This window comes from Chelonia mydas, chromosome 3, assembly GCF_015237465.2.
Source record: "Chelonia mydas isolate rCheMyd1 chromosome 3, rCheMyd1.pri.v2, whole genome shotgun sequence".
NCBI lineage: Eukaryota > Metazoa > Chordata > Testudines > Cheloniidae > Chelonia > Chelonia mydas.
In genome coordinates this window covers 113,140,154-113,149,681 of record NC_057851.1, presented here as the reverse complement: position 1 = coordinate 113,149,681, position 9,528 = coordinate 113,140,154, and the positions used below count along the sequence as shown (strand labels likewise).

The following is a 9,528-nucleotide window of genomic DNA, read 5'->3' as shown; positions in this document are numbered from 1 at the left end:
AAAAATTGTTTGGCCTAAAAGTTCTGATTTTCCATTGGGGAAAATTGAAATGAAGGCTGCTGTCCTGAAAGACTCTTGTCAATTTTACTTTCTACCATTGAAATTGACAAAAGATTCCTGGAGGGCTGCTGAGGGTGAGTGTCTGGGCGTTTTGCCTCCCTTCTTTCCCTGGCCTTTAGGAGTCAGAGAAGCAGATATGGGGGTGGGGTGGGGGGAGAAAGGCAGTTTGAGACTTTCTTACAGAGAGCAGCTCCCCCTAATCAGAGATGAATTGGGGATTGGTGCTGCTTTGAGCGGGGGTTGGACTAGATGACCTCCTGAGGTCCCTTCCAACCCTGATATTCTATGATTCTATGAAGCCTCCAACAAAGAGCAGTTTGAGACTTCGGATTTCCTCTGCAAAGATCAGTGCTGCTCACTTTAATAAATCTGAGCGTGTTCACAAGGAGTTAATAAATCTGAGTGTGTTGCCCTCCAACAAAATGGCAAGTTGCCCTCTAATGAGGGGAGTCTCCTCACTTCTAAAATACGTTGCACCTTCTTCTGCTGTGCTGCCTCCATTAGCTACTTGGTACACACACACTGACTCCCAGCAGTACCCTCTGATTCATCTGAGACAGCACCAGAGGGTGCTTTCCTTGGCATCTCTCCTGTAGCTTCGACCTTGTTCCTTCCATCCATCAGGAAGATGAACTTTCTTTGAATTAAAACAAGTACTGCCCCACCCTCCCCAAAATGAATTAATTTGTCAAGAAGAACACAGGGCCAGATTTTGCTTTGTTAAATTGGTGTAAATCAGGAGTAGCTTCACTGAAGTTAATGGGTTTACAGCCATGTAAAACTAATGGGTTTACAGCCATGTAACTGAAAGCAAAATCAGACTTGGCATAGTTTTGATTGAATTTCACATTTACAATGTTGTGGACATAAGGTTGGAATGAACAAATAACATTCCTTATATTTTCTTTTAGTGTCTTTCAAAAATTGAGTAGGGGGTAGATCACCAAGTGCGAAGCTATTGTATAAATAGGTGTAGTGGAAACCACATAAATACCTCTGCTTCTGCCATGAGAAAGCAGGGCCAATCAGGCATAACAGCTGTACTGTTGATCAGTTTGTACCTATTCATGGCTCTATATTAATGCTGTTTATGAGGAAAAAGCCCATTTTCCAGTTCATTCACAGTTACATCAGGGGAGTTTGGTAAACTTTGCAATGTGTGCTTGTAAATAAATCTCTTTATCCCTGGAGTGTAACATTCCTAACTAGAAATTAATTGAACATTAAACCCTGGATTTTGAGGATATCACCATATTGCAGAAGCAGGCAGTTCACCATATGCTGTTTTTCTTATCTTTATATCTCAGTTGCTTAATCATTCAACATTTTCATCCAGATCATGTCATTCTTGATTGTAGAATCAGCGCCTCTTCTAACCCTATTATATTTTGGGAGGTTAGCTTTTATGCTGCCATTTAATTCAAGATCTGTCACACTTCCAATGTGAACGGTTGAGCAAAAATGTGCATATGTCATTGCTATGATGAGTTTTCTATGCTTCAATATAACCAGTATAGTCATCAGTCACCATACATCTTCCAGTGCTTTTGCTTTACTTCTCACTTTGCTTACTATTCACAGTTTTGCATTTGTATGCCACTCTCAGCTCCTCCTTTTTGTCCACCAAACCCTCTCTCTTCTCCTGCAAAACTTTTCATAAAATGCACCCCTCCAATAAAAGGCAATCCCTCTTGCCTTCCTCTTTTCATCCAAGATCTCTTCCCCCACCCACACAATCTACCCTTACCTGATATGTTGTACAGTGTCTTGTCTCATTTGTATTAGTCTACCATTGAGCAAAACACAATCATACATAAACCATTCATAGACTTAATACAATATGGTCCCCAAAGATATTGTATGGGGTCGCAATATGTGTCACATTGAGTATTTGCAGCTCCTGTTGAAGTCAATAGGAGTCCAGGAGCTCAGCATCTGAGCCACTTATAAGGGTCAATATATGGATTTAGGGGCTTAATTTTAGGCGTCCAGGACTGAATATTCTGATCCTAGAACTTAACCTCATTTGTCCCCATCTGTAACATCTGCTCACAACGGTGCTGCCCTGCCTCCTATTCACCTGTCAAGGGCTTGAAGGATCAAGGCTACAGTGATAATAGTAAGAGAATGATCTGCTATTTCAAAGTGCCTGTGTTCTCTCTCTCTGTGTCTGTGTCTGTGTCTGTGTCTGTGTGCATAGAAAAATATACCGTGGTGTCACTTCCAAGTACTTTATGGGGAATGCCAGTGAAGCTTGATGTGGAGGCAGGAACAGCATCTGTTTTCCCCACACAGTTCTTTTGTCAACAGTGGTGAAAATAACCTGGGTAAGAAGAGTTGCACAAATGCATTCTCACTGCAATGAGATCAGGGTATTTTTTCTTTAGTGTCGTCACAGTGTCTAGTATGATTAATCAAAGCAGGTGTTTTGTTTATGCTGAACTTAAAAGGCAGCCTGCATGCTGTGAAAGTCAAGAAACAAAATAAAACAGCGTAGGGAGATATTGCAAACCTCCACTGCCTCCCACTTACAGCCAGAGGAAACACAGGTAAATTATAGCCATAGGTACAGAAAACATTTTGGAATTGGGAAACATGCACAGATCTCTGGGGGCTTTCATTATTGGAGACGTGTCTCTGTTTTCTCATTTCAAGATGTTTAGCCAATAAAATGTATATTTTACAACTAAAGATAGCCGTACAAGCAAGCAATAGTATTAATGGGCAGTAAAGATGATCACTTGTCAAAAAATTCCTACCTCCCACGCACAAAAAACGTCTCTTGAATCAAAAGCCCCATATGCTGGCTACCCCAGCTGACTCTTCTTTACCATCAATTCCCTGTTTTAAATTGTATTACTGGCCATTCTGCTTCTCCTCCACATTACCCTCTGCTCAATCAGGAACCAAAATTATTCAGAATTATTACAGGCAGCTGCAAATCTGTCTACAATGACTGCAAAGTCCTGGACAGCATCCTATAAGCTAATTCAGGGATAGATTTTAAGCCAAGAGGGACCTTTCTATCAACAAATTCTATCAGCTGTAGCCAGAGGAGCTTCCACATGGGTCATCAGCAGAGTTTGAATCCTCAACCTTCAGACCACAGCACAGACCTCTATCATTTGACTTACAACCATGTGCAACCATGGTAAAATTTTGTAATGAATAGAAGCCCAAGCACCCTGCCGTCCACCCCCCACTGCCATGATAGTTTTCTCAAATTTATATTGGGCTCAAGTTTCATAGGCGTGATCTCAACTCAAAGGAGGAGTAGGGGTGGGGAAGGGAAGGATCTAGTAAATTTCAATAAAATCAATTCAGCCATTTCTGAATAATCTGAAAATGAAAAAATAAACCTCTTTCAAAGGATCAGATGAGGAAAATTTGTTCTCAGGTAACTCTAAACCAACTAAAGTCAGAAACTTAAAACTTAGCTCAATTATTAAGTCTCTAATACTTTAAAAAAATCATCAAGTTTGAAGATAATCTGTTCACTAGTTTTTAAATTATGAGCATTTTAAGTGGTAGTTTTGCAAGTGTATATGAGAATATTTATATCCACTTAGTTACACACATTTGAGGATCCATTTATTATCATCATCCCAATTAAGGACACAACTGATAAACAAATACTGAATGTAACTATATACACAATATTTCATTTGTGATTAAAGCTACCAAGCTAAATTTTCTTCATATTTGGCTTTACTTTGAAGTGTGAATGATTTGTACAAAACCAGCCAAGTTTGATGTTTTTAGCTTCATCCATTTCTGAGTTATCCAAGTGAAAAATGTATTATTGGAACATATGGGGAGTTTATAAGTGCTCTCTGGAGGACAGCTGCATTAGGAATGCATTTGATAGGGATGGTTGAGTTAAGGTCAGCTGGGTTCAGGAGACATCAATTGTTGGTGGCTGAGTTCACGAGGTATCAAGCAAAATCCAGTAGCTCCAAATCAAGGAAGGCTGAAGTCAATTAGAGGACATCTATCATCTCTCAAGTGGACATCCTAGCTCCAAGTTATGCCCCCCCACAAGTCTGTGCAGAGGCTATATTTGGGACGAGGTGGTTACATAATAGTAAGTTTAGACTAGAGCTGATAGAAATTTTCCTGACAGAACAGTTTTCTGGCAGAAAGTGCTGATTCCACAGAATCTATGGGAACATGTCAAATTCCACTGAAATTTTAGAAAGAAACCCCAGGTGGGCTGGCTGGCTGGTTCCCCAGCCTACCTCACAGCCCCGCTAGCCAACTGTGGGGGAGGCAGGGTGGCTGGGAACAGCACCTCCCCACCAGCTGGCTAGAAAGGCTGCCAGGGAGAGTGGGGAGCCAGCTAGCCAGATGGAAATTTCTGAAGAATTCCATTTTGCTTCTTTCAAACTTTTTTTAAAAAAAGTTTATTCCATTGAAAATTCTGGCATTTCGGACTCTTTATTCTGATCTGAAACCATATTTGAGGGGTGGAAATAAGAGATGCAAAATTTCCCACAGAATGGAAGCTGAAGTTACTGCTCCGTTCTAGTAGAGACCTCTGCACTGAGCAATAGAAAGTCCAGCCCACTGTGCATCTGCTCTCTTACTCACAAATGCTCAGAGTCAAAAGGGGGTCAGCGGTAGGTGGGGACTGGGCTTAGGCCTGTCTGAGGACACAGGGGCTTAAGAGAGATCTTCAGGATGAGAGTGAGACCCTGGGCACTCACCTCTATAGCCCTGATCCAGCTACAGTTAATTGGGTTATTGTAATGATTACTGTACACAGCTATTGAGTTAATTTACTTGCAGGTGTGTCAGGAAATATACCCAGGAAGGGTAGATTCTGGTAAACACTTCAAGGGATAAGAGACAATGGAGAGCTAAAATACTGTGCCTAGCTGACAGAACTGGTCTAACCAGGCTCCGGAGACACAGAAGAGAACAAAGAACTTTGATTGGATTTAAAAGGGGAGGGGCCAGGCAGGAGATTCAAAAGGCAGAGACTGTTGGGGAACAGACTGACACTCAGATGACATGCAGACTCCATAGGTCAGGAGTCTGGGGTAAGATAGGCTTACCTAAGCCTTTAGGTTATACAGACCTGTGTAGCCTGTTTATTGGTTTAAAACCTCTTCTTTTGTGCTTTTTCTTGTTCCAACTATTAAGATTAAATAGTCTGGTTTAAGAAGACCTTTTGAAGTCACTGTATTCATCACTGGTCATAGCTCCCAAGGGGAAGAACTACAGATACTGAGTCCAGTCAGGCCTGCTGGGTAAGCACGGTGGATACACAGGGGACTATAGCCCACGGCCCTGTCTAAGAGCACAAGAATTGTGGGATTTCACCCCAGGGAAGATAAAGGAATGGGGCCTCATACCAGAGGGCGGTGCACTCACAGATATCAAGAAAGGGGTCAGAGGTGCAGGTAACCCTATGATCATGACAGAAGGACATATCTCATTCCACTAATTGTGATTAAACCCTATTGCAGTTTAGTGCTCAGCTCTACAGTATCTAATTACAATTAGCTGACATGATGTTCAGCACAATTTGTACCAGTCAGCATCATATTGGCTAACTCAGTTCTTCACGGATGTGTTCAAACTTGGTAAAATACATAGTGAAGAATAGCCTTTTGCATGTATATAGGTAATTAGGCTTTCATTCTGTAACCGGAAGCATGCTGGCAGACTGCTGACCTGTGTGGAGTCCCACTGGTTTCATGGATGCATCAATTCACCCCACACAACCAATTACAGGATCAAGGCCTATCAGCTCTCACCCACACTTAGACTTAAACCAGAAGAAAGAACTGTGGCTTAACTGTAGCGCTCTGTACCAGGTATGTTAACATCTTAATTTGCAGTATTTTTATTAATCTAATGGTTAAGGTTGAGTTTTGGGCGGGGGGGGGGGGGGGTAGCTATATGCCCTGTCTGCACTATATGGACCTTCCTTTCTATTCATTCTTTCTTCTACAAAAGCAGTTGTGATGTGGAAAAATTGGAAAACATCCAGCGGAGGGCAACAAAAATGATTAGGGGACTGGAACACATGACTTATGAGGAGAGGCTGAGGGAACTGCGATTGTTTAGTCTGCGGAAGAGAAGAATGAGGGGGGATTTGATAGCTGCTTTCAACTACCTGAAAGGGGGTTCCAAAGAGGATGGATCTAGACTGTTCTCAGTGGTAGCAGATGACAGAACGAGGAGTAATGGTCTCAGGTTGCAGTGGGGGAGGTTTAGGTTGGATATTAGGAAAAACTTTTTCACTAAGAGGGTGGTGAAACACTGGAATGCATTACCTAGGGATGTGGTGGAATCTCCTTCCTTAGAAGTTTTTAAGGTCAGGCTTGACAAAGCCCTGGCTGGGATGATTTAGTTGGGGATTGGTCCTGCTTTGAGCAGGGCATTGGACTAGATGACCTCCTGAGGTTCCCTTCCAACCCTGATATTCTATGATTCTATGACATAAAGGAATCGATTCTCTTTTTTAATTATATGTGTAACTAGAGCTGCAAATAACTACATAAAAATGCAGTCTTTCATTGAATCCAGGAAAAACTCACCTGTTTTTGTTAGAGAAGCAAAACCTTTTGCTCTTTCACCTCCAATCTTCTGTTTCCCTTGAAAATGAGAACAAGCAAGGAAACAAACAAACAATAATAATAATAAAAAAAGCAACAAAGAAGCAAAAAATCCAAGCAGAACTCTTCCATTTTGCTGGGCAAATATCTGACTTTGAGCCCATAGGTTGCTGAGAGATCTCGGAAGAAGTATGCTTATGCAAACAAGGCAAACAGAAGAAGTGCAAACTCAGAGTAGTAAGTCTTTTTTACTTATGATTTATATGTAAAATTATAGATGAGTGAACAGGGGCTTGAAATCTGAGACCCCGCCTTGAATAGTGACCCTGAAATGTCCAAGTCCAGAACTTCAAGTCTGTGCATTGGAACCTGCACTTTAAGTTTAGATCCAGAAGTGGAAGGGACCTGTTCTCAAGATCTGGTTTGGATGCAACCCAAGATTTGATTCTATTCTATATAGGTTCTTAAACCACCTGCATCACCATAATTTCGGAGCACCTTCCAGTAGTGCATTAAGCAAAGCGGCTAACACCTGTCATGTGTGATTTGTACTCTCTAATCCTGTTCCTGTAGGGGGAGAACTGCGTGCACAGTGTAGTGTTTTGTTTCGGTAGGCTGGTTCGTATTTGCTTTATGCACATGGTCCTATGTGTGTGTTTGAAGGTGGTGAGGTTTGGGATGATCCTTAGTACCTGTTGGAGTTCATTCCACAGTCTCCGACCAGCCCTAAGAAACGTCTGTTTCCTGCAAAGATGATGTTTACCTTTGTGCTGAAAAAGTCCATTGTGCCTCAGGAGCAAAGTTATGGACCACAGTTGCCGTGCCAGAGTTTTAGGTAATCCACATATTGTGGGGACCAGGCTACTGAGTGCCTTGGAGAGAAGGAATGAGACCTTGAGTTGATATTCTACAGGATGACAGTGTTGGCAGCTGATGTGATTGAAACTTGGACATTATTCAGATATGAAGGTGCTTTGGAATGGTTGTCCTCAAGGCAAAAGGCCCATCCATTACTCCTCACAAGAAGGCTGTCTTGTGACCTGTAGCCCTAGAGTCAGAATTGGAGTTGTCAATCAGTGAGGCTGTAGGAGTCATGGGCAATCCTCTGCACCTCCTTACTGATTTCTGCACAGACTTTACTTCCTTAGCAATGTGTTGATCACTGTAATTATTTCAGTCATATGTACTGAAGTTCTGAATAGGAGCTGGCTTGCTAATTTTCAGGACTGTGAATTTCAATCTGGGTTGCAACTTGAACATTATTAGAGAAGAGACAGTTTGTCATGTGCAATGTTCCTGTGGTTAATAAATAACGTTTTATGTTGACATTGCAACACACTGTGCAAAATTAATCCATAAGCAAATGTGTGCAGTATGGTATTGACTTGTGCTGATAAGACAGTTCTAAGGGCACAAGGATTTACATAAATTAATACATGCTATTACGGATTCCTGTTTTGCTAGGAGTGTGGTCTTAATAGTGACATGGATAAGAGGGGTTTGAAAAGGAGGCTATCATCCATTCTGTGAACAAGGTGACTCTCTCATATGAGAGGTAGTACACTTTGCATGGATTACTTTCCTATAAACATTTTTGTAGCTACTTCTGGGTAGTGCTTAAACTTACCCGCATTATAAAAAGAGAAGATAACCTCTGATAAATATGTATTCATTTATAAACATATTCTAACGGGAGGTCTGGAAAGCAGGTCTCAAAAAGGAAACATAGAAGTGTGTGCATTCTCCCATCACCACCATGTCACAAACAGGCTGAAAACAGGCTCTCTCCCTCATGCCCAAAGGAGCCTGAAGATTCTCTGCACTCCCAGGACTTAGAGTGGACTTCTCCAGTGACAGGATCTCTGATCTCACTTAAAACTAATTTTATCCTGGGGTGTAAGTGATAATCAGAATTGGGTCCTCAGTCTTTCTTCCTGCTATGGCCCTTTCTTAGTGATAGATTCCTGAGTGTGTTTTCTTTTTGGATGGCCAGCTTGTTCACCAAAAGTTACCTGCAGTCAGAGATGGCCTCCCAGCATGGTATCTCCACAGCTGATTGGCCAGTCCTCTCTTACCACTGCCCAATAACAAGGCTTGACAGGCCCTCTAGCACAGCTGCATGAGACTAGAGCTAGATGAAAAATTTCAATCAAAACTTCTTGTGGTGAAAAATGCAGATTCAGCCACACAGAACGATTTAACAAATTTGAGTTGATTTTTTGCAGAAGTGTTTCAGTCAGAAAAAGGAAAATTAAAAAAAACAAACAAAAAAAACCCCAACCCAACCAACCAAACCCAAAAACAAAATCTGAAAAAATCAAAATGTTTAATTTCAACATTTCCGAAACAGCATTTCGATGTTTTTCAATTTGAAACAACTTTTTGTGTTAAATTTCCTTTTAATTTTATTTTAAATAATTACATGTAGAAAAATGCTCAAAATACAAATTAAACATTTTTTTTAATTAACAGAGACCCAACAAAATCCATTAATCACCCAGCTCTATGTGAGAGTGAAGCACTGGCTGTAAATACCTATCCCTAGCATGAATTAATTGGAGAGGGACAGGGGAGGAGTCTAGATTAAATGTTTCACTCATGGTACAAAAATATTTCTCTTACAGATAAAATGCAAGAAAAAACCTGTGCTCTTTCTTTCTTTCTTTTGTTTCTATTTCTAAAGAAACAAATCATGCTGTAAACGAAGTCTGAATTTCCTGGAAGCTTGCATGCCCGTAGATTGTGGGATGAGCTGGAATAGACTGGACTATACTGCCCTTGCATTCCATTTTTTAAAATTATTTTTTCTTTGTAAATTTGATTGCAGAATGACATGAATGATCTCCAGTGGCTAATTAAATAAATTTCCATGGATATTAACTGGAATCTATAGTCTACCAAA

The 9,528-nt window shown here is 41.0% G+C and overlaps 1 long non-coding RNA gene across 1 annotated transcript; it reads left to right on the top strand.

The window, feature by feature from the left end:
- The first annotated feature begins 5,050 nt into the window (after window positions 1-5,050).
- LOC122465091 lies at window positions 5,051-5,877 on the top strand. Its single transcript, XR_006289655.1, has 3 exons — window positions 5,051-5,102; window positions 5,206-5,312; window positions 5,690-5,877. It is a non-coding gene; the product is annotated as an uncharacterized LOC122465091 (long non-coding RNA).
- Window positions 5,878-9,528: the final 3,651 nt, after the last annotated feature.